Genomic DNA, 26,375 nt, shown 5'->3' with positions numbered 1-26,375 from the left:
GCCAACAACCATTGCGGAGAAGTGTATGGTGTTTCCTGAAACATCTAAAAAACAAAGCAACAGAACCTAGGGCACTTCCACTTATGGTCCTATAGCTTAGGGAAATTAAAATCAAAAAGACACAGCCACCCCAAAGTTTGGAACGGCTCTGTTTACAAGAACCTCGTTTACAGTACAAGTTCAACATCGCAGAAAGTGAAAAATGGATAAAGAAGTTGTGGTATTTACTTACAAAGCAATATCACTCAGCAATGAAATCTGTGTCATGAGGCCCTTAGCAGCATAATGAGTGGATTCAGGTATGATGATTCTAACTGAAATAAGTCACACAGAAAAAGAAACATCATAAGATATCAGTAATACACGGAATGTAAACTTGGCTACACAGGAACTGAATTACAGAACAGAACAGGGTCTCAAATTTAGAAAACCAACTTATGCTTGCTTAAGGGTAAAGGTGAGTTGGGGTGCTGCATAAAACCAGAGATTGAAATGAGCACAGATAAAGTTCCTTAAGCCAAATATGGAATAGACAAGAGCTACACCTTGCTCAACGAAATGGACTCAACACCGCATATTAAACGCCTAAGAATGTACCTGACTAGTAAGTATCTTAAAACCTATGGATTGCTATGTCTCCGAAAGAGAGTCAAGCATGTGTACAGGGGCATAAACGCCGCAGTGATAGGATTGGAGAGGTTCGGTGAGCAAATGAAGACCCTTTGAAGTCATATTGCATGGTACCCATTCCACGGGTTTCAACTACCCAGGTTTTAGGTATTCTTCCTTCAGCTAAAACATGCATGTGGAACCCAGAGTATGATCAACCATGTGATCGGGAGACGTGTTCAAATATGTCTCAGTTTTCCTCCCCTGGTACTCGGGTGCAACATTCCAGACGCTTTACTAACACTCTCCCCACTTGGAGAGTCAGCGCCTTTAACCTCCTGTTTGGCACAGTTTGCAATTTCTGCGGAAGATGAACAGGAATAGCGAGAACCAATGAGAGGCTAGCTGGAGGTGTCTAGACGGGCAAATTTAACTCTCATTTCCCACCAGGAGGAGGAAATAACCAAAGGCTCAGCGTGCCGTGCCAGAACCAGATTAGGGCCTGAAGCCATCCTGCGGTGTTGCGGCCAGCTCACAAGAAAGCGAGTTGAACAAAGGAGCTCAGGGGCACTGTAATTCACAAACCTGCAGAGTTATAAATGACAGCTATCGTCCAAAAATAGACTGAAGTAAGGCTGCCAAGAGGACTTGAAAGCGGGGCAGAATTGCAGGAAACCGATTTCAGGAGGTAGACTGGAATTGCATTGAAAGCATAGGAAAAGAGGCAGAACGTCCACAATGATGCACTTGGCCAAAAAGGGCGTATGCGTTTTTTCCTGAATATATTCAGGAAAAAACGCATACGCCCTTTTTGGCCAACCAAGCAAGCTTGCAAAGGAAATCTGCACTACAATGAAGTCTCACTTCCCCCCGGTCCAAAGGGCCATCTGAAAAAAGTGTAAAATCCAGAAAGGCAGGACAGGCCATGGAGAACTGGGAGCCTTGTTATGCTGATGGGCGGGATGTAAATTGCCAACAGACACTCGGGAGAAGTGTATGGTGTTTCCTGAAACATCTAAAAAACAAAGCAACAGAGCCTAGGGCACTGCCACTTATGGTCCTATAGCTTAGGGAAATTAAAATCAAAAAGACACAGCCACCCCAAAGTTTGGAACGGCTCTGTTTACAAGAACCTCGTTTACAGTACAAGTTCAACATCGCAGAAAGTGAAAAATGGATGAAGAAGTTGTGGTATTTACTTACAAAGCAATATCACTCAGCAATGAAATCTGTGTCATCAGGCCCGTAGCATCTCAATGAGTGGATTCAGGTATGATGATTCTAACTGAAATAAGTCACACAGAAAAGAAACATCATAAGATATCAGTAATACACGGAATTAAACTTGGCTACACAGGAACTGAATTACAGAACAGAACAGGGTCTCAAATTTAGAAAACCAACTTATGCTTGCTTAAGGGTAAAGGTGAGTTGGGGTGCTGCATAAAACCAGAGATTGAAATGAGCACAGATAAAGTTCCTTAAGTCAAATATGGAATAGACAAGAGCTACTCTTTGCTCAACGAAATGGACTCAACACCGCATATTAAACGCCTAAGAATGTACCTGACTAGTAAGTATCTTAAAACCTATGGATTGCTATGTCTCCGAAAGAGAATCAAGCGTGTGTACAGGGGCATAAACGCAGCAGTGATAGGATTGGAGAGGTTCGGTGAGCAAATGAAGACCCTTTGAAGTCATATTGCATGGTACCCATTCCACGGGTTTCAACTACCCAGGGTTAAGGTATTCTTCCTTCAGCTAAAACATGCATGTGGAACCCAGAGTATGATCAACCATGTGAACGGGAGACGTGTTCAAATATGTCTCAGTTTTCCTCCCCTGGTACTCGGGTGCAACATTCCAGACGCTTTACTAACACTCTCCCGACTTGGAGAGTCAGTCCCTTTAACCTCCTGTTTGGCCCAGTTTGCAATTTCTGCGGAAGATGAACAGGAATAGCGAGAACCAATGAGAGGCTAGCTGGAGGTGTCTGGACGGGCAAATTTAACTCTCATTTCCCACCAGGAAGAGGAATTAACCAAAGGCTCAGCATGCCGGGCCGGAACCAGATTAGGGCCTGAAGCCATCCTGCGGTGTTGCGGCCAGGTCACAAGAAAGCGAGTTGAAGAAAGGAGCTCAGGGGCACTGTAATTCACAAACCTGCAGAGTTATAAATGACAGCTATCGTCCAAAAATAGACTGAAGTAAGGCTGCCAAGAGGACTTGAAAGCGGGGCAGAATTGCAGGAAACCGATTTCAGGAGGTAGACTGGAATTGCATTGAAAGCATAGGAAAAGAGGCAGAACGTCCACAATGATGCACTTGGCCAAAAAGGACGTATGCGTTTTTTCCTGAATATATTCAGGAAAAAACGCATACGCCCTTTTTGGCCAACCAAGCAAGCTTGCAAAGGAAATCCGCACTACAATGAAGTCTCACTTCCCCCCGGTCCAAAGGGCCATTTGAAAAAAGTGTAAAATCCAGAAAGGCAGGACAGGCCATGGAGAACTGGGAGCCTTGTTATGCTGATGGGCGGGATGTAAATTGCCAACAGACACTCGGGAGAAGTGTATGGTGTTTCCTGAAACATCTAAAAAACAAAGCAACAGAGCCTAGGGCACTGCCACTTATGGTCCTATAGCTTAGGGAAATTAAAATCAAAAAGACACAGCCACCCCAAAGTTTGGGATGGCTCTGTTTACAAGAACCTCGTTTACAGTACAAGTTCAACATCGCAGAAAGTGAAAAATGGATAAAGAAGTTGTGGTATTTACTTACAAAGCAATATCACACAGCAATGAAATCTGTGTCATCAGGCCCGTAGCAGCACAATGAGTGGATTCAGGTATGATGATTCTAACTGAAATAAGTCACACAGAAAAGAAACATCATAAGATATCACTAATACACGGAATTAAACTTGGCTACACAGGAACTGAATTACAGAACAGAACAGGGTCTCAAATTTAGAAAATCAACTTATGCTTGCTTAAGGGTAAAGGTGAGTTGGGGTGCTGCATAAAACCAGAGATTGAAATGAGCACAGATAAAGTTCCTTAAGTCAAATATGGAATAGACAAGAGCTACTCCTTGCTCAACGAAATGGACTCAACACCGCATATTAAACGCCTAAGAATGTACCTGACTAGTAAGTATCAGAAAACCTATGGATTGCTATGTCTCCAAAAGAGAATCAAGCGTGTGTACAGGGGCATAAACGCAGCAGTGATAGGATTGGAGAGGTTCGGTGAGCAAATGAAGACCCTTTGAAGTCATATTGCATGGTACCCATTCCACGGGTTTCAACTACCCAGGTTTAAGGTATTCTTCCTTCAGCTAAAACATGCATGTGGAACCTAGAGTATGATCAACCATGTGATCGGGAGACGTGTTCAAATATGTCTCAGTTTTCGTACCCTGGTACTCGGGTGCAACATTCCAGACGCTTTACTAACACTCTCCCGACTTGGAGAGTCAGTGTCTTTAACCTCCTGTTTGGCCCAGTTTGCAATTTCTGCGGAAGATGAACAGGAATATCGAGAACCAATGAGAGACTAGCTGGAGGTGTCTGGACGGGCAAATTTAACTCTCATTTCCCAACAGGAAGAGGAAATAACCAAAGGCTCAGCATGCCGTGCCGGAACCAGATTAGGGCCTGAAGCCATCCTGCGGTGTTGCGGCCAGCTCAAAAGAAAGCGAGTTGAAGAAAGGAGCTCAGGGGCACTGTAATTCACAAACCTGCAGAGTTATAAATGACAGCTATCGTCCAAAAATAGACTGAAGTAAGGCTGCCAAGAGGACTTGAAAGCGGGGCAGAATTGCAGGAAACCGATTTCAGGAGGTAGACTGGAATTGCATTGAAAGCATAGGAAAAGAGGCAGAACGTCCACAATGATGCACTTGGCCAAAAAGGGCGTATGCGTTTTTTCCTGAATATATTCAGGAAAAAACGCATACGCCCTTTTTGGCCAACCAAGCAAGCTTGCAAAGGAAATCTGCACTACAATGAAGTCTCACTTCCCCCCGGTCAAAAGGGCCATCTGACAAAAGTGTAAAATCCAGAAAGGCAGGACAGGCCATGGAGAACTGGGAGCCTTGTTATGCTGATGGGCGGGATGTAAATTGCCAACAGACACTCGGGAGAAGTGTATGGTGTTTCCTGAAACATCTAAAAAACAAAGCAACAGAGCCTAGGGCACTGCCACTTATGGTCCTATAGCTTAGGGAAATTAAAATCAAAAAGACACAGCCACCCCAAAGTTTGGGACGCCTCTGTTTACAAGAACCTCGTTTACAGTACAAGTTCAACATCGCAGAAAGTGAAAAATGGATAAAGAAGTTGTGGTATTTACTTACAAAGCAATATCACTCAGCAATGAAATCTATGTCATCAGGCCCTTAGCAGCACAATGAGTGGATTCAGGTATGATGATTCTAACTGAAATAAGTCACACAGAAAAAGAAACATCATAAGATATCAGTAATACACGGAATGTAAACTTGGCTACACAGGAACTGAATTCCAAAACAGAACAGGGTCTCAAATTTAGAAAACCAACTTATGCTTGCTTAAGGGTAAAGGTGAGTTGGGGTGCTGCATAAAACCAGAGATTGAAATGAGCACAGATAAAGTTCCTTAAGTCAAATATGGAATAGACAAGAGCTACTCCTTGCTCAGCGAAATGGACTCAACACCGCATATTAAACGCCTAAGAATGTACCTGACTAGTAAGTATCTTAAAACCTATGGATTGCTATGTCTCCGAAAGAGAATCAAGCATGTGTACAGGGGCATAAACGCAGCAGTGATAGGATTGGAGAGGTTCGGTGAGCAAATGAAGACCCTTTGAAGTCACATTGCATGGTACCCATTACACGGGTTTCAACTACACAGTTTTAAGGTATTCTTCCTTCAGCTAAAACATGCATGTGGAACCTAGAGTATGATCAACCATGTGATCGGGAGACGAGTTCAAATATGTCTCAGTTTTCCTCCCCTGGTACTCGGGTGCAACATTCCAGACACTTTACTAACACTCTCCCCACTTGGAGAGTCAGTCCCTTTAACCTCCTGTTTGGCCCAGTTTGCAATTTCTGCGGAAGATGAACAGGAATAGCGAGAACCAATGAGAGGCTTGCTGGAGGTGTCTGGACGGGCAAATTTAACTCTCATTTCCCACCAGGAAGAGGAATTAACCAAAGGCTCAGCGTGCCGTGCCGGAACCAGATTAGGGCCTGAAGCCATCCTGCGGTGTTGCGGCCAGGTCACAAGAAAGCGAGTTGAAGAAAGGAGCTCAGGGGCACTGTAATTCACAAACCTGCAGAGTTATAAATGACAGCTATCGTCCAAAAATAGACTGAAGTAAGGCTGCCAAGAGGACTTGAAAGCGGGGCAGAATTGCAGGAAACCGATTTCAGGAGGTAGACTGGAATTGCATTGAAAGCATAGGAAAAGAGGCAGAACGTCCACAATGATGCACTTGGCCAAAAAGGGCGTATGCGTTTTTTCCTGAATATATTCAGGAAAAAACGCATACGCCCTTTTTGGCCAACCAAGCAAGCTTGCAAAGGAAATCTGCACTACAATGAAGTCTCACTTCCCCCCGGTCAAAAGGGCCATCTGAAAAAAGTGTAAAATCCAGAAAGGCAGGACAGGCCATGGAGAACTGGGAGCCTTGTTATGCTGATGGGCGGGATGTAAATTGCCAACAGACACTTGGGAGAAGTGTATGGTGTTTCCTGAAACATCTAAAAAACAAAGCAACAGAGCCTAGGGCACTTCCACTTATGGTCCTATAGCTTAGGGAAATTAAAATCAAAAAGACACAGCCACCCCAAAGTTTGGAACGGCTCTGTTTACAAGAACCTCGTTTACCGTACAAGTTCAACATCGCAGAAAGTGAAAAATGGATAAAGAAGTTGTGGTATTTACTTACAAAGCAATATCACTCAGCAATGAAATCTGTGTCATCAGGCCCTTAGCAGCACAATGAGTGGATTCAGGTATGATGATTCTAACTGAAGTAATTCACACAGAAAAAGAAACATCATAAGATATCAGTAATACACGGAATGTAACCTTGGCTACACAGGAACTGAATTACAGAACAGAACAGGGTCTCAAATTTAGAAAACCAACTTATGCTTGCTTAAGGGGAAAGGTGAGTTGGGGTGCTGCATAAAACCAGAGATTGAAATGAGCACAGATAAAGTTCCTTAAGTCAAATATGGAATAGACAAGAGCTACTCCTTGCTCAACGAAATGGACTCAACATCGCATATTAAACGCCTAAGAATGTTCCTGACTAGTAAGTATCTTAAAAACCTATGGATTGCTATGTCTCCGAAAGAGAATCAAGCATGTGTACAGGGGCATAAACGCAGCAGTGATAGGATTGGAGAGGTTCGGTGAGCAAATGAAGACCCTTTGAAGTCATATTGCATGGTACCCATTACACGGGTCTTAACTCTCCAGGTTTACGGTATTCTTCCTTCAGCTAAAACATGCATGTGGAACCCAAGTATGATCAACCATGTGAATGGGAGACGTGTTCAAATATGTCTCAGTTTTCGTACCCTGGTACTCGGGTACAACATTCCAGACGCTTTACTAACACTCTCCCGACTTGGAGAGTCAGTGTCTTTAACCTCCTGTTTGGCCCAGTTTGCAATTTCTGCGGAAGATGAACAGGAATATCGAGAACCAATGAGAGACTAGCTGGAGGTGTCTGGACGGGCAAATTTAACTCTCATTTCCCAACAGGAAGAGGAAATAAACAAAGGCTCAGCGTGCCGTACCGGAACCAGATTAGGGCCTGAAGCCATCCTGCGGTGTTGCGGCCAGCTCAAAAGAAAGCGAGTTGAACAAAGGAGATCAGGGGCACTGTAATTCACAAACCTGCAGAGTTATAAATGACAGCTATCGTCCAAAAATAGACTGAAGTAAGGCTGCCAAGAGGACTTGAAAGCGGGGCAGAATTGCAGGAAACCGATTTCAGGAGGTAGACTGGAATTGCATTGAAAGCATAGGAAAAGAGGCAGAACGTCCACAATGATGCACTTGGCCAAAAAGGGCGTATGCGTTTTTTCCTGAATATATTCAGGAAAAAACGCATACGCCCTTTTTGGCCAACCAAGCAAGCTTGCAAAGGAAATCTGCACTACAATGAAGTCTCACTTCCCCCCGGTCAAAAGGGCCATCTGAAAAAAGTGTAAAATCCAGAAAGGCAGGACAGGCCATGGAGAACTGGGAGCCTTGTTATGCTGATGGGCGGTATGTAAATTGCCAACAGACACTCCGGAGAAGTGTATGGTGTTTCCTGAAACATCTAAAAAACAAAGCAACAGAGCCTAGGGCACTGCCACTTATGGTCCTATAGCTTAGGGAAATTAAAATCAAAAAGACACAGCCACCCCAAAGTTTGGAACGGCTCTGTTTACAAGAACCTCGTTTACAGTACAAGTTCAACATCGCAGAAAGTGAAAAATGGATGAAGAAGTTGTGGTATTTACTTACAAAGCAATATCACTCAGCAATGAAATCTGTGTCATCAGGCCCGTAGCATCACAATGAGTGGATTCAGGTATGATGATTCTAACTGAAATAAGTCACACAGAAAAGAAACATCATAAGATATCAGTAATACACGGAATTAAACTTGGCTACACAGGAACTGAATTACAGAACAGAACAGGGTCTCAAATTTAGAAAACCAACTTATGCTTGCTTAAGGGTAAAGGTGAGTTGGGGTGCTGCATAAAACCAGAGATTGAAATGAGCACAGATAAAGTTCCTTAAGTCAAATATGGAATAGACAAGAGCTACTCCTTGCTCAACGAAATGGACTCAACACCGCATATTAAACGCCTAAGAATGTACCTGACTAGTAAGTATCTTAAAACCTATGGATTGCTATGTCTCCGAAAGAGAATCAAGCGTGTGTACAGGGGCATAAACGCAGCAGTGATAGGATTGGAGAGGTTCGGTGAGCAAATGAAGACCCTTTGAAGTCATATTGCATGGTACCCATTCCACGGGTTTCAACTACCCAGGTTTAAGGTATTCTTCCTTCAGCTAAAACATGCATGTGGAACCTAGAGTATGATCAACCATGTGAACGGGAGACGTGTTCAAATATGTCTCAGTTTTCCTCCCCTGGTACTCGGGTGCAACATTCCAGACGCTTTACTAACACTCTCCCCACTTGGAGAGTCAGCGCCTTTAACCTCCTGTTTGGCCCAGTTTGCAATTTCTGCGGAAGATGAACAGGAATAGCGAGAACCAATGAGAGACTAGCTGGAGGTGTCTGGACGGGCAAATTTAACTCTCATTTCCCACCAGGAAGAGGAATTAACCAAAGGCTCAGCGTGCCGTGCCGCAACCAGATTAGGGCCTGAAGCCATCCTGCGGTGTTGCGGCCAGGTCACAAGAAAGCGAGTTGAAGAAAGGAGCTCAGGGGCACTGTAATTCACAAACCTGCAGAGTTATAAATGACAGCTATCGTCCAAAAATAGACTGAAGTAAGGCTGCCAAGAGGACTTGAAAGCGGGGCAGAATTGCAGGAATCCGATTTCAGGAGGTAGACTGGAATTGCATTGAAAGCATAGGAAAAGAGGCAGAACGTCCACAATGATGCACTTGGCCAAAAAGGGCGTATGCATTTTTTCCTGAATATATTCAGGAAAAAACGCATACGCCCTTTTTGGCCAACCAAGCAAGCTTGCAAAGGAAATCTGCACTACAATGAAGTCTCACTTCCCCCCGGTCAAAAGGGCCATCTGAAAAAAGTGTAAAATCCAGAAAGGCAGGACAGGCCATGGAGAACTGGGAGTCTTGTTATGCTGATGGGTGGGATGTAAATTGCCAACAACCACTCGGGAGAAGTGTATGGTGTTTCCTGAAACATCTAAAAAACAAAGCAACAGAGCCTAGGGCACTTCCACTTATGGTCCTATAGCTTAGGGAAATTAAAATCAAAAAGACACAGCCACCCCAAAGTTTGGAACGGCTCTGTTTACAAGAACCTCGTTTACCGTACAAGTTCAACATCGCAGAAAGTGAAAAATGAATAAAGAAGTTGTGGTATTTACTTACAAAGCAATATCACTCAGCAATGAAATCTGTGTCATCAGGCCCTTAGCAGCACAATGAGTGGATTCAGATATGATGATTCTAACTGAAGTAAGTCACACAGAAAAAGAAACATCATAAGATATCAGTAATACACGGAATGTAACCTTGGCTACACAGGAACTGAATTACAGAACAGAACAGGGTCTCAAATTTAGAAAACCAACTTATGCTTGCTTAAGGGGAAAGGTGAGTTGGGGTGCTGCATAAAACCAGAGATTGAAATGAGCACAGATAAAGTTCCTTAAGTCAAATATGGAATAGACAAGAGCTACTCCTTGCTCAACGAAATGGACTCAACATCGCATATTAAACGCCTAAGAATGTACCTGACTAGTAAGTATCTTAAAAACCTATGGATTGCTATGTCTCCGAAAGAGAATCAAGCATGTGTACAGGGGCATAAACGCAGCAGTGATAGGATTGGAGAGGTTCGGTGAGCAAATGAAGACCCTTTGAAGTCATATTGCATGGTATCCATTACACGGGTCTTAACTCTCCAGGTTTACGGTATTCTTCCTTCAGCTAAAACATGCATGTGGAACCCAAGTATGATCAACCATGTGAACGGGAGACGTGTTCAAATATGTCTCAGTTTTCCTCCCCTGGTACTCGGGTGCAACATTCCAGACGCTTTACTAACACTCCCCCACTTGGAGAGTCAGCGCCTTTAACCTCCTGTTTGGCCCAGTTTGCAATTTCTGCGGAAGATGAACAGGAATAGCAAGAACCAATGAGAGGCTAGCTGGAGGTGTCTGGACGGGCAAATTTAACTCTCATTTCCCACCAGGAAAAGGAAATAACCAAAGGCTCAGCGTGCCGTGCCAGAACCAGATTAGGGCCTGAAGCCATCCTGCGGTGTTGCGGCCAGGTCAAAAGAAAGCAAGTTGAAGAAAGGAGCTCAGGGGCACTGTAATGCACAAACCTGCAGAGTTATAAATGACAGCTATCGTCCAAAAACAGACTGAAGTAAGGCTGCCAAGAGGACTTGAAAGCGGGGCAGAATTGCAGGAAACCGATTTCAGGAGGTAGACTGGAATTGCATTGAAAGCATAGGAGAAGAGGCAGAACGTCCACAATGATGCACTTGCCCAAAAAGGGCGTATGCGTTTTTTCCTGAATATATTCAGGAAAAAACGCATACGCCCTTTTTGGCCAACCAAGCAAGCTTGCAAAGGAAATCTGCACTACAATGAAGTCTCACTTCCCCCCGGTCAAAAGGGCCATCTGAAAAAAGTGTAAAATCCAGAAAGGCAGGACAGGCCATGGAGAATTGGGAGCCTTGTTATGATGATGGGCGGGATGTAAATTGCCAACAACCACTCGGGAGAAGTGTATGGTGTTTCCTGAAACATCTAAAAAACAAAGCAACAGAGCCTAAGGCACTTCCACTTATGGTCCTATAGCTTAGGGAAATTAAAATCAAAAAGACACAGCCACCCCAAAGTTTGGGACGCCTCTGTTTACAAGAACCTCGTTTACAGTACAAGTTCAACATCGCAGAAAGTGAAAAATGGATAAAGAACTTGTGGTACTTACGTACAATGCAGTATCACTCAGCAATGAAATCTATGTCATCAGGCCCGTAGCAGCATAATGAGTAGATTCAGGTACGATGATTCTAACTGAAATAAGTCACACAGAAAAAGAAACATCATAAGATATCACTAATACACGGAATGTAAACTTGGCTACACAGGAACTGAATTCCAAAACAGAACAGGTTCTCAAATTTAGAAAACCAACTTATGCTTGCTTAAGGGGAAAGGTGAGTTGGGTTGCTGCATAAAACCAGAGATTGAAATGAGCACAGATAAAGTTCCTTAAGCCAAATATGGAATGGACAAGAGCTACTCCTTGCTCAACGAAATGGACTCAACACCGCATATTAAACGCCTAAGAATGTACCTGACTAGTAAGTATCGTAAAACCTATGGATTGCTATGTCTCCAAAAGAGAATCAAGCATGTGTACAGGGGCATAAACGCAGCAGTGATAGGATTGGAGAGGTTCGGTGAGCAAATGAAGACCCTTTGAAGTCATATTGCATGGTACCCATTACACGGGTCTCAACTCTCCAGGTTTAAGGTATTCTTCCTTCAGCTAAAACATGCATGTGGAACCCAAGTATGATCAACCATGTGAACGGGATACGTGTTCAAATATGTCTCAGTTTTCCTCCCCTGGTACTCGGGTGCAACATTCCAGACGCTTTACTAACACTCTCCCCACTTGGAGAGTCAGCGCCTTTAACCTCCTGTTTGGCCCAGTTTGCAATTTCTGCGGAAGATGAACAGGAATAGCGAGAACCAATGAGAGGCTAGCTGGAGGTGTCTGGACGGGCAAATTTAACTCTCATTTCCCACCAGGAAGAGGAATTAACCAAAGGCTCAGCATGCCGGGCCGGAACCAGATTAGGGCCTGAAGCCATCCTGCGGTGTTGCGGCCAGGTCACAAGAAAGCGAGTTGAAGAAAGGAGCTCAGGGGCACTGTAATTCACAAACCTGCAGAGTTATAAATGACAGCTATCGTCCAAAAATAGACTGAAGTAAGGCTGCCAAGAGGACTTGAAAGCGGGGCAGAATTGCAGGAAACCGGTTTCAGGAGGTAGACTGGAATTGCATTGAAAGCATAGGAAAAGAGGCAGAACGTCCACAATGATGCACTTGGCCAAAAAGGGCGTATGCGTTTTTTCCTGAATATATTCAGGAAAAAACGCATACGCCCTTTTTGGCCAACCAAGCAAGCTTGCAAAGGAAATCTGCACTACAATGAAGTCTCACTTCCCCCCGGTCAAAAGGGCCATCTGAAAAAAGTGTAAAATCCAGAAAGGCAGGACAGGCCATGGAGAACTGGGAGCCTTGTTATGCTGATGGGCGGGATGTAATTTGCCAACAGACACTCGGGAGAAGTGTATGGTGTTTCCTGAAACATCTAAAAAACAAAGCAACAGAACCTAGGGCAATTCCACTTATGGTCCTATAGCTTAGGGAAATTAAAATCAAAAAGACACAGCCACCCCAAAGTTTGGAACGGCTCTGTTTACAAGAACCTCGTTTACAGTACAAGTTCAACATCGCAGAAAGTGAAAAATGGATAAAGAACTTGTGGTACTTACGTACAATGCAGTATCACTCAGCAATGAAATCTATGTCATCAGGCCCCTAGCAGCATAATGAGTAGATTCAGGTACGATGATTCTAACTGAAATAAGTCACACAGAAAAAGAAACATCATAAGATATCACTAATACACGGAATGTAAACTTGGCTACACAGGAACTGAATTCCAGAACAGAACAGGTTCTCAAATTTAGAAAACCAACTTATGCTTGCTTAAGGGGAAAGGTGAGTTGGGTTGCTGCATAAAACCAGAGATTGAAATGAGCACAGATAAAGTTCCTTAAGCCAAATATGGAATAGACAAGAGCTACTCCTTGCTCAACGAAATGGACTCAACACCGCATATTAAACGCCTAAGAATGTACCTGACTAGTAAGTATCTTAAAACCTATGGATTGCTATGTATCCGAAAAAGAATCAAACATGTGTACAGGGGCATAAACGCAGCAGTGATAGGATTGGAGAGGTTCGGTGAGCAAATGAAGACCCTTTGAAGTCATATTGCATGGTACCCATTCCACGGGTTTCAACTACCCAGGTTTTAGGTATTCTTCCTTCAGCTAAAACGTGCATGTGGAACCCAGAGTATGATCAACCATGTGATCGGGAGACGTGTTCAAATATGTCTCAGTTTTCCTCCCCTGGTACTCGGGTGCAACATTCCAGACGCTTTACTAACACTCTCCCCACTTGGAGAGTCAGCGCCTTTAACCTCCTGTTTGGCACAGTTTGCAATTTCTGCGGAAGATGAACAGGAATAGCGAGAACCAATGAGAGGCTAGCTGGAGGTGTCTGGACGGGCAAATTTAACTCTCATTTCCCACCAGGAAGAGGAAATAACCAAAGGCTCAGCGTGCCGTACCGGAACCAGATTAGGGCCTGAAGCCATCCTGCGGTGTTGCGGCCAGCTCAAAAGAAACCGAGTTGAAGAAAGGAGCTCAGGGGCACTGTAATTCACAAACCTGCAGAGTTATAAATGACAGCTATCGTCCAAAAATAGACTGAAGTAAGGCTGCCAAGAGGACTTGAAAGCGGGGCAGAATTGCAGGAAACCGATTTCAGGAGGTAGACTGGAATTGCATTGAAAGCATAGGAAAAGAGGCAGAACGTCCACAATGATGCACTTGGCCAAAAAGGGCGTATGCGTTTTTTCCTGAATATATTCAGGAAAAAACGCATACGCCCTTTTTGGCCAACCAAGCAAGCTTGCAAAGGAAATCTGCACTACAATGAAGTCTCACTTCCCCCCGGTCAAAAGGGGCATCTGAATAAAGTGTAAAATCCAGAAAGGCAACAGGCCATTGAGAACTGAGAGCCTTGTTATGCTGATGGGCGGGATGTAAATTGCCAACAACCACTCGGGAGAAGTGTATGGTGTTTCCTGAAACATCTAAAAAACAAAGCAACAGAGCCTAGGACACTTCCACTTATGGTCCTATAGCTTAGGGAAATTAAAATCAAAAAGACACAGCCACCCCAAAGTTTGGGACGCCTCTGTTTACAAGAACCTCGTTTACAGTACAAGTTCAACATCGCAGAAAGTGAAAAATGGATAAAGAAGTTGTGGTATTTACTTACAAAGCAATATCACTCAGCAATGAAATCTATGTCATCAGGCCCTTAGCAGCACAATGAGTGGATTCAGGTATGATGATTCTAACTGAAATAAGTCACACAGAAAAAGAAACATCATAAGATATCAGTAATACACGGAATGTAAACTTGGCTACACAGGAACTGCATTACAGAACAGAACAGGGTCTCAAATTTAGAAAACCAACTTATGCTTGCTTAAGGGTAAAGGTGAGTTGGGGTGCTGCATAAAACCAGAGATTGAAATGAGCACAGATAAAGTTCCTTAAGTCAAATATGGAATAGACAAGAGCTACTCCTTGCTCAACGAAATGGACTCAACACCGCATATTAAACGCCTAAGAATGTACCTGACTAGTAAGTATCGTAAAACCTATGGATTGCTATGTCTCCAAAAGAGAATCAAGCATGTGTACAGGGGCATAAACGCAGCAGTGATAGGATTGGAGAGGTTCGGTGAGCAAATTAAGACCCTTTGAAGTCATATTGCATGGTACCCATTACACGGGTCTCAACTCTCCAGGTTTAAGGTATTCTTCCTTCAGCTAAAACATGCATGTGGAACCCAAGTATGATCAACCATGTGAACGGGAGACGTGTTCAAATATGTCTCAGTTTTCCATCCCTGGTACTCGGGTGCAACATTCCAGACGCTTTACTAACACTCTCCCCACTTGGAGAGACAGCGCCTTTAACCTCCTGTTTGGCCCAGTTTGCAATTTCTGCGGAAGATGAACAGGAATAGCGAGAACCAATGAGAGACTAGCTGGAGGTGTCTGGACGGGCAAATTTAACTCTCATTTCCCACCAGGAAAAGGAAATAACGAAAGGCTCAGCGTGCCGTGCCGGTACCAGATTAGGGCCTGAAGCCATCCTGCGGTGTTGCGGCCAGGTCACAAGAAAGCAAGTTGAAGAAAGGAGCTCAGGGGCACTGTAATTCACAAACCTGCAGAGTTATAAATGACAGCTATCATCCAAAAATAGAGTGAAGTAAGGCTGCCAAGAGGACTTGAAAGCGGGGCAGAATTGCAGGAAACCGATTTCAGGAGGTAGACTGGAATTGCATTGAAAGCATAGGAAAAGAGGCAGAACGTCCACAATGATGCACTTGGCCAAAAAGGGCGTATGCGTTTTTTCCTGAATATATTCAGGAAAAAACGCATACGCCCTTTTTGGCCAACCAAGCAAGCTTGCAAAGGAAATCTGCACTACAATGAAGTCTCACTTCCCCCCGGTCAAAACGGCCATCTGAAAAAAGTGTAAAATCCAAAGGCAGGACAGGCCATGGAGAACTGGGAGCCTTGTTATGCTGATGGGCGGGATGTAAATTGCCAACAACCACTCGGGAGAAGTGTATGGTGTTTCCTGAAACATCTAAAAAACAAAGCAACAGAACCTAGGGCACTTCAACTTATGGTCCTATAGCTTAGGGAAATTAAAATCAAAAAGACACAGCCACCCCAAAGTTTGGAACGGCTCTGTTTACAAGAACCTCGTTTACAGTACAAGTTCAACATCGCAGAAAGTGAAAAATGGATAAAGAAGTTGTGGTATTTACTTACAAAGCAATATCACTCAGCAATGAAATCTGTGTCATCAGGCCCTTAGCAGCACAGTGAGTGGATTCAGGTATGATGATTCTAACTGAAATAAGTCACACAGAAAAAGAAACATCATAAGATATCAGTAATACACGGAATGGAAACTTGGCTACACAGGAACTGAATTCCAAAACAGAACAGGTTCTCAAATTTAGAAAACCAACTTATGCTTGCTTAAGGGGAAAGGTGAGTTGGGGTGCTGCATAAAACCACAGATTGAAATGAGCACAGATAAAGTTCCTTAAGCCAAATATGGAATAGACAAGAGCTACTCCTTGCTCAACGAAATGGACTCAACACCGCATATTAAATGCCTAAGAATGTACCTGACTAGTAAGTATCTTAAAACCTATAGATTGCTATGTCTCCGAAAGAGAATCAAGCATGTGTACAGGGGCATAAACGCAGCAGTGATAGGATTGGAGAGGTTCGGTGAGCAAATGAAGACCCTTTGAAGTCATATTGCATGGTACCCATTCCACGGGTTTCAACTACCCAGGTTTTAGGTATTCTTCCTTCAGCTAAAACATGCATGTGGAACCCAGAGTATGATCAACCATGTGATCGGGAGACGTGTTCAAATATGTCTCAGTTTTCCTCCCCTGGTACTCGGGTGCAACATTCCAGATGCTTTACTAACACTCTCCCGACTTGGAGAGTCAGTCCCTTTAACCTCCTGTTTGGCCCAGTTTGCAATTTCTGCGGAAGATGAACAGGAATAGCGAGGACCAATGAGAGACTAGCTGGAGGTGTCTGGACGGGCAAATTTAACTCTCATTTCCCACCAGGAAGATGAATTAACCAAAGGCTCAGCGTGCCGTGCCGGAACCAGATTAGGGCCTGAAGCCATCCTGCGGTGTTGCGGCCAGGTCACAAGAAAGCGAGTTGAAGAAAGGAGCTCAGGGGCACTGTAATTCACAAACCTGCAGAGTTATAAATGACAGCTATCGTCCAAAAATATACTGAAGTAAGGTTGCCAAGAGGACTTGAAAGCAGGGCAGAATTGCAGGAAACCGAATTCAGGAGGTAGACTGGAATTGCATTGAAAGCATAGGAAAAGAGGCAGAACGTCCACAATGATGCACTTGGCCAAAAAGGGCGTATGCGTTTTTTCCTGAATATATTCAGGAAAAAACGCATACACCCTTTTTGGCCAACCAAGCAAGCTTGCAAAGGAAATCTGCACTACAATGAAGTCTCACTTCCCCCCGGTCAAAAGGGCCATCTGAAAAAAGTGTAAAATCCAGAAAGGCAGGACAGGCCATGGAGAACTGGGAGCCTTGTTATGCTGATGGGCGGGATGTAAATTGCCAACAACCACTCAGGAGAAGTGTATGGTGTTTCCTATAACATCTAAAAAACAAAGCAACAGAACCTAGGGCACTTCCACTTATGGTCCTATAGCTTAGGGAAATTAAAATCAAAAAGACACAGCCACCCCAAAGTTTGGAACGGCTCTGTTTACAAGAACCTCGTTTACAGTACAAGTTCAACATCGCAGAAAGTGAAAAATGGATAAAGAAGTTGTGGTATTTACTTACAAAGCAATATCACTCAGCAATGAAATCTGTGTCATCAGGCCCTTAGCAGCACAATGAGTGGATTCAGGTATGATGATTCTAACTGAAATAAGTCACACAGAAAAAGAAACATCATAAGATATCAGTAATACACGGAATGTAAACTTGGCTACACAGGAACTGAATTACAGAACAGAACAGGGTCTCAAATTTAGAAAACCAACTTATGCTTGCTTAAGGGTAAAGGTGAGTTGGGGTGCTGCATAAAACCAGAGATTGAAATGAGCACAGATAAAGTTCCTTAAGTCAAATATGGAATAGACAAGAGCTACTTCTTGCTCAACGAAATGGACTCAACACCGCATATTAAACGCCTAAGAATGTACCTGACTAGTAAGTATGGTAAAACCTATGGATTGCTATGTCTCCGAAAGAGAATCAAGCATGTGTACAGGGGCATAAACGCAGCAGTGATAAGATTGGAGAGGTTCGGTGAGCAAATGAAGACCCTTTGAAGTCATATTGCATGGTACCCATTACACGCGTCTCAACTCTCCAGGTTTAAGGTATTCTTCCTTCAGCTAAAACATGCATGTGGAACCCAAGTATGATCAACCATGTGAACGGGAGACGTGTTCAAATATGTCTCAGTTTTCCTCCCCTGGTACTCGGGTGCAACATTCCAGACGCTTTACTAACACTCCCCCACTTGGAGAGTCAGCACCTTTAACCTCCTGTTTGGCCCAGTTTGCAATTTCTGCGGAAGATGAACAGGAATAGCGAGAACCAATGAGAGGCTAGCTGGAGGTGTCTGGACGGGCAAGTTTAACTCTCATTTCCCACCAGGAAGAGGAAATAATCAAAGGCTCAGCGTGCCGTACCGGAACCAGATTAGGGCCTGAAGCCATCCTGCGGTGTTGCGTCCAGGTCACAAGAAAGCGAGTTGAAGAAAGGAGCTCAGGGGCACTGTAATTCACAAACCTGCAGAGTTATAAATGACAGCTATCGTCCAAAAATAGACTGAAGTGAGGCTGCCAAGAGGACTTGAAAGCAGGGCAGAATTGCAGGAAACCGATTTCAGGAGGTAGACTGGAATTGCATTGAAAGCATAGGAAAAGAGGCCGATCGTCCACAATGATGCACTTGGCCAAAAAGGGCGTATGCGTTTTTTCCTGAATATATTCAGGAAAAAACGCATACGCCCTTTTTGGCCAACCAAGCAAGCTTGCAAAGGAAATCTGCACTACAATGAAGTCTCACTTCCCCCCGGTCAAAAGGGCCATCTGAAAAAAGTGTAAAATCCAGAAAGGCAGGACAGGCCATGGAGAACTGGGAGCCTTGTTATGCTGATGGGCGGGATGTAAATTGCCAACAACCACTCGGGAGAAGTGTATGGTGTTTCCTGAAACATCTAAAAAACAAAGCAACAGAGCCTAGGGCACTGCCACTTATGGTCCTATAGCTTAGGGAAATTAAAATCAAAAAGACACAGCCACCCCAAAGTTTGGGACGCCTCTGTTTACAAGAACCTCGTTTACAGTACAAGTTCAACATCGCAGAAAGTGAAAAATGGATAAAGAACTTGTGGTACTTACGTACAATGCAGTATCACTCAGCAATGAAATCTATGTCATCAGGCCCGTTGCAGCATAATGAGTGGATTCAGGTACGATGATTCTAACTGAAATAAGTCACACAGAAAAAGAAACATCATAAGATATCACTAATACACGGAATGTAAACTTGGCTACACAGGAACTGAATTCCAAAACAGAACAGGTTCTCAAATTTAGAAAACCAACTTATGCTTGCTTAAGGGGAAAGGTGAGTTGGGTTGCTGCATAAAACCAGAGATTGAAATGAGCACAGATAAAGTTCCTTAAGCCAAATATGGAATAGACAAGAGCTACTCCTTGCTCAACGAAATGGACTCAACACCGCATATTAAACGCCTAAGAATGTACCTGACTAGTAAGTATCTTAAAACCTATGGATTGCTATGTATCCGAAAAAGAATCAAGCATGTGTACAGGGGCATAAACGCAGCAGTGATAGGATTGGAGAGGTTCGGTGAGCAAATGAAGACCCTTTGAAGTCATATTGCATGGTACCCATTCCACGGGTTTCAACTACCCAGGTTTTAGGTATTCTTCCTTCAGCTAAAACGTGCATGTGGAACCCAGAGTATGATCAACCATGTGATCGGGAGACGTGTTCAAATATGTCTCAGTTTTCCTCCCCTGGTACTCGGGTGCAACATTCCAGACGCTTTACTAACACTCTCCCCACTTGGAGAGTCAGCGCCTTTAACCTCCTGTTTGGCACAGTTTGCAATTTCTGCGGAAGATGAACAGGAATAGCGAGAACCAATGAGAGGCTAGCTGGAGGTGTCTGGACGGGCAAATTTAACTCTCATTTCCCAACAGAAAGAGGAAATAACCAAAGGCTCAGCGTGCCGTACCGGAACCAGATTAGGGCCTGAAGCCATCCTGCGGTGTTGCGGCCAGCTCAAAAGAAACCGAGTTGAAGAAAGGAGCTCAGGGGCACTGTAATTCACAAACCTGCAGAGTTATAAATGACAGCTATCGTCCAAAAATAGACTGAAGTAAGGCTGCCAAGAGGACTTGAAAGCGGGGCAGAATTGCAGGAAACCGATTTCAGGAGGTAGACTGGAATTGCATTGAAAGCATAGGAAAAGAGGCAGAACGTCCACAATGATGCACTTGGCCAAAAAGGGCATATGCGTTTTCTCCTGAATATATTCAGGAAAAAACGCATACGCCCTTTTTGGCCAACCAAGCAAGCTTGCAAAGGAAATCTGCACTACAATGAAGTCTCACTTCCCCCCGGTCAAAAGGGCCATCTGAAAAAAGTGTAAAATCCAGAAAGGCAGGACAGGCCATGGAGAACTGGGAGCCTTGTTATGCTGATGGGCGGGATGTAAATTGCCAACAACCACTCGGGAGAAGTGTATGGTGTTTCCTGAAACATCTAAAAAACAAAGCAACAGAGCCTAGGGCACTTCCACTTATGGTCCTATAGCTTAGGGAAATTAAAATCAAAAAGACACAGCCACCCCAAAGTTTGGAACGGCTCTGTTTACAAGAACCTCGTTTACAGTACAAGTTCAACATCACAGAAAGTGAAAAATGGATAAAGAAGTTGTGGTATTTACTTACAAAGCAATATCACTCAGCAATGAAATCTGTGTCATCAGGCCCTTAGCTGCACAATGAGTGGATTCAGGTATGATGATTCTAACTGAAATAAGTCACACAGAAAAAGAAACATCATAAGATATCAGTAATACACGGAATGTAAACTTGGCTACACAGGAACTGAATTACAGAACAGAACAGGGTCTCAAATTTAGAAAACCAACTTATGCTTGCTTAAGGGTAAAGGTGAGTTGGGGTGCTGCATAAAACCAGAGATTGAAATGAGCACAGATAAAGTTCCTTAAGCCAAATATGTAATAGACAAGAGCTACTCCTTGCTCAACGAAATGGACTCAACACCCCATATTAAACGCCTAAGAATGTACCTGACTAGTAAGTATCTTAAAACCTATGGATTGCTATGTCTCCGAAAGAGAATCAAGCATGTGTACAGGGGCATAAACGCAGCAGTGATAGGATTGGAGAGGTTCGGTGAGCAAATGAAGACCCTTTGAAGTCATATTGCATGGTACCCATTCCACGGGTTTCAACTACCCAGGTTTAAGGTATTCTTCCTTCAGCTAAAAATTGCATGTGGAACCTAGAGTATGATCAACCATGTGATCGGGAGACGTGTTCAAATATGTCTCAGTTTTCCTCCCCTGGTACTCGGGTGCAACATTCCAGACGCTTTACTAACACTCTCCCCACTTGGAGAGTCAGCGCCTTTAACCTCCTGTTTGGCCCAGTTTGCAATTTCTGCGGAAGATGAACAGGAATAGCGAGAACCAATGAGAGGCTAGCTGGAGGTGTCTGGACGGGCAAATTTAACTCTCATTTCCCACCAGGAAGAGGAATTAACCAAAGGCTCAGCATGCCGGGCCGGAACTAGATTAGGGCCTGAAGCCATCCTGCGGTGTTGCGGCCAGGTCACAAGAAAGCGAGTTGAAGAAAGGAGCTCAGGGGCACTGTAATTCACAAACCTGCAGAGTTATAAATGACAGCTATCGTCCAAAAATAGACTGAAGTAAGGCTGCCAAGAGGACTTGAAAGCGGGGCAGAATTGCAGGAAACCGATTTCAGGAGGTAGACTGGAATTGCATTGAAAGCATAGGAAAAGAGGCAGAACGTCCACAATGATGCACTTGGCCAAAAAGGGCGTATGCGTTTTTTCCTGAATATATTCAGGAAAAAACGCATACGCCCTTTTTGGCCAACCAAGCAAGCTTGCAAAGGAAATCTGCACTACAATGAAGTCTCACTTCCCCCCGGTCAAAAGGGGCATCTGAATAAAGTGTAAAATCCAGAAAGGCAACAGGCCATTGAGAACTGGGAGCCTTGTTATGCTGATGGGCGGGATGTAAATTGCCAACAGACACTTGGGAGAAGTGTATGGTGTTTCCTGAAACATCTAAAAAACAAAGCAACAGAGCCTAGGACACTTCCACTTATGGTCCTATAGCTTAGGGAAATTAAAATCAAAAAGACACAGCCACCCCAAAGTTTGGGACGCCTCTGTTTACAAGAACCTCGTTTACAGTACAAGTTCAACATCGCAGAAAGTGAAAAATGGATAAAGAAGTTGTGGTATTTACTTACAAAGCAATATCACTCAGCAATGAAATCTATGTCATCAGGCCCTTAGCAGCACAATGAGTGGATTCAGGTATGATGATTCTAACTGAAATAAGTCACACAGAAAAAGAAACATCATAAGATATCAGTAATACACGGAATGTAAACTTGGCTACACAGGAACTGCATTACAGAACAGAACAGGGTCTCAAATTTAGAAAACCAACTTATGCTTGCTTAAGGGTAAAGGTGAGTTGGGGTGCTGCATAAAACCAGAGATTGAAATGAGCACAGATAAAGTTCCTTAAGTCAAATATGGAATAGACAAGAGCTACTCCTTGCTCAACGAAATGGACTCAACACCGCATATTAAACGCCTACGAATGTACCTGACTAGTAAGTATCGTAAAACCTATGGATTGCTATGTCTCCAAAAGAGAATCAAGCATGTGTACAGGGGAATAAACGCAGCAGTGATAGGATTGGAGAGGTTCGGTGAGCAAATGAAGACCCTTTGAAGTCATATTGCATGGTACCCATTACACGGGTCTCAACTCTCCAGGTTTAAGGTATTCTTCCTTCAGCTAAAACATGCATGTGGAACCCAAGTATGATCAACCATGTGAACGGGAGACGTGTTCAAATATGTCTCAGTTTTCCTCCCCTGGTACTCGGGTGCAACATTCCAGACGCTTTACTAACACTCTCCCCACTTGGAGAGACAGCGCCTTTAACCTCCTGTTTGGCCCAGTTTGCAATTTCTGCGGAAGATGAACAGGAATAGCGAGAACCAATGAGAGACTAGCTGGAGGTGTCTGGACGGGCAAATTTAACTCTCATTTCCCACCAGGAAAAGGAAATAACGAAAGGCTCAGCGTGCCGTGCCGGAACCAGATTAGGGCCTGAAGCCATCCTGCGGTGTTGCGGCCAGGTCACAAGAAAGCAAGTTGAAGAAAGGAGCTCAGGGGCACTGTAATTCACAAACCTGCAGAGTTATAAATGACAGCTATCATCCAAAAATAGACTGAAGTAAGGCTGCCAAGAGGACTTGAAAGCGGGGCAGAATTGCAGGAAACCGATTTCAGGAGGTAGACTGGAATTGCATTGAAAGCATAGGAAAAGAGGCAGAACGTCCACAATGATGCACTTGGCCAAAAAGGGCGTATGCGTTTTTTCCTGAATATATTCAGGAAAAAACGCATACGCCCTTTTTGGCCAACCAAGCAAGCTTGCAAAGGAAATCTGCACTACAATGAAGTCTCACTTCCCCCCGGTCAAAACGGCCATCTGAAAAAAGTGTAAAATCCAAAGGCAGGACAGGCCATGGAGAACTGGGAGCCTTGTTATGCTGATGGGCGGGATGTAAATTGCCAACAACCACTCGGGAGAAGTGTATGGTGTTTCCTGAAACATCTAAAAAACAAAGCAACAGAACCTAGGGCACTTCAACTTATGGTCCTATAGCTTAGGGAAATTAAAATCAAAAAGACACAGCCACCACAAAGTTTGGAACGGCTCTGTTTACAAGAACCTCGTTTACAGTACAAGTTCAACATTGCAGAAAGTGAAAAATGGATAAAGAAGTTGTGGTATTTACTTACAAAGCAATATCACTCAGCAATGAAATCTGTGTCATCAGGCACTTAGCAGCACAGTGAGTGGATTCAGGTATGATGATTCTAACTGAAATAAGTCACACAGAAAAAGAAACATCATAAGATATCAGTAATACACGGAATGGAAACTTGGCTACACAGGAACTGAATTCCAAAACAGAACAGGTTCTCAAATTTAGAAAACCAACTTATGCTTGCTTAAGGGTAAAGGTGAGTTGGGGTGCTGCATAAAACCACAGATTGAAATGAGCACAGATAAAGTTCCTTAAGCCAAATATGGAATAGACAAGAGCTACTCCTTGCTCAACGAAATGGACTCAACACCGCATATTAAATGCCTAAGAATGTACCTGACTAGTAAGTATCTTAAAACCTATGGATTGCTATGTCTCCGAAAGAGAATCAAGCATGTGTACAGGGGCATAAACGCAGCAGTGATAGGATTGGAGAGGTTCGGTGAGCAAATGAAGACCCTTTGAAGTCATATTGCATGGTACCCATTCCACGGGTTTCAACTACCCAGGTTTTAGGTATTCTTCCTACAGCTAAAACATGCATGTGGAACCCAGAGTATGATCAACCATGTGATCGGGAGACGTGTTCAAATATGTCTCAGTTTTCCTCCCCTGGTACTCGGGTGCAAGATTCCAGACGCTTTACTAACACTCTCCCGACTTGGAGAGTCAGTCCCTTTAACCTCCTGTTTGGCCCAGTTTGCAATTTCTGCGGAAGATGAACAGGAATAGCGAGGACCAATGAGAGACTAGCTGGAGGTGTCTGGACGGGCAAATTTAACTCTCATTTCCCACCAGGAAGATGAATTAACCAAAGGCTCAGCGTGCCGTGCCGGAACCAGATTAGGGCCTGAAGCCATCCTGCGGTGTTGCGGCCAGGTCACAAAAAAGCAAGTTGAAGAAAGGAGCTCAGGGGCACTGTAATTCACAAACCTGCAGAGTTATAAATGACAGCTATCGTCCAAAAATATACTGAAGTAAGGTTGCCAAGAGGACTTGAAAGCAGGGCAGAATTGCAGGAAACCGAATTCAGGAGGTAGACTGGAATTGCATTGAAAGCATAGGAAAAGAGGCAGAACGTCCACAATGATGCACTTGGCCAAAAAGGGCGTATGCGTTTTTTCCTGAATATATTCAGGAAAAAACGCATACACCCTTTTTGGCCAACCAAGCAAGCTTGCAATGGAAATCTGCACTACAATGAAGTCTCACTTCCCCCCGGTCAAAAGGGCCATCTGAAAAAAGTGTAAAATCCAGAAAGGCAGGACAGGCCATGGAGAACTGGGAGCCTTGTTATGCTGATGGGCGGGATGTAAATTGCCAACAACCACTCAGGAGAAGTGTATGGTGTTTCCTAAAACATCTAAAAAACAAAGCAACAGAACCTAGGGCACTTCCACTTATGGTCCTATAGCTTAGGGAAATTAAAATCAAAAAGACACAGCCACCCCAAAGTTTGGAACGGCTCTGTTTACAAGAACCTCGTTTACAGTACAAGTTCAACATCGCAGAAAGTGAAAAATGGATAAAGAAGTTGTGGTATTTACTTACAAAGCAATATCACTCAGCAATGAAATCTGTGTCATCAGGCCCTTAGCAGCACAATGAGTGGATTCAGGTATGATGATTCTAACTGAAATAAGTCACACAGAAAAAGAAACATCATAAGATATCAGTAATACACGGAAGGTAAACTTGGCTACACAGGAACTGCATTACAGAACAGAACAGGGTCTCAAATTTAGAAAACCAACTTATGCTTGCTTAAGGGTAAAGGTGAGTTGGGGTGCTGCATAAAACCAGAGATTGAAATGAGCACAGATAAAGTTCCTTAAGTCAAATATGGAATAGACAAGAGCTACTCCTTGCTCAACGAAATGGACTCAACACCGCATATTAAACGCCTAAGAATGTACCTGACTAGTAAGTATCGTAAAACCTATGGATTGCTATGTCTCCAAAAGAGAATCAAGCATGTGTACAGGGGAATAAACGCAGCAGTGATAGGATTGGAGAGGTTCGGTGAGCAAATTAAGACCCTTTGAAGTCATATTGCATGGTACCCATTACACGGGTCTCAACTCTCCAGGTTTAAGGTATTCTTCCTTCAGCTAAAACATGCATGTGGAACCCAAGTATGATCAACCATGTGAACGGGAGACGTGTTCAAATATGTCTCAGTTTTCCTCCCCTGGTACTCGGGTGCAACATTCCAGACGCTTTACTAACACTCTCCCCACTTGGAGAGACAGCGCCTTTAACCTCCTGTTTGGCCCAGTTTGCAATTTCTGCGGAAGATGAACAGGAATAGCGAGAACCAATGAGAGACTAGCTGGAGGTGTCTGGACGGGCAAATTTAACTCTCATTTCCCACCAGGAAAAGGAAATAACGAAAGGCTCAGCGTGCCGTGCCGGAACCAGATTAGGGCCTGAA

At 43.8% G+C, this 26,375-nt stretch overlaps 1 long non-coding RNA gene across 4 annotated transcripts in view; it reads right to left on the bottom strand.

The window, feature by feature from the left end:
- Positions 1 to 219: 219 nt before the first annotated feature.
- The window catches only part of LOC307181142, a 219,064-nt gene continuing 192,908 nt past the window's right edge, over positions 220 to 26,375 (bottom strand). The window contains exon 3 of one of the 4 annotated variants that reach the window (XR_013826004.1): positions 220 to 310. This is a non-coding gene — a long non-coding RNA (uncharacterized lncRNA). Of the gene's footprint in view, positions 311 to 8,125; positions 8,207 to 11,298; positions 11,364 to 19,221; positions 19,256 to 26,375 lie in introns of those variants that run through there. The other 3 variants (XR_013826005.1, XR_013826006.1, XR_013826007.1) reach the window with 3 other exon arrangements.

This window comes from Stenella coeruleoalba (genome assembly GCF_951394435.1).
Source record: "Stenella coeruleoalba genome assembly, contig: scaffold_168, whole genome shotgun sequence".
NCBI classification, from domain to species: Eukaryota; Metazoa; Chordata; class Mammalia; order Artiodactyla; family Delphinidae; genus Stenella; species Stenella coeruleoalba.
Note: the sequence above shows the minus strand (reverse complement) of the source record. Positions and strands in the feature narration are given on the sequence as shown.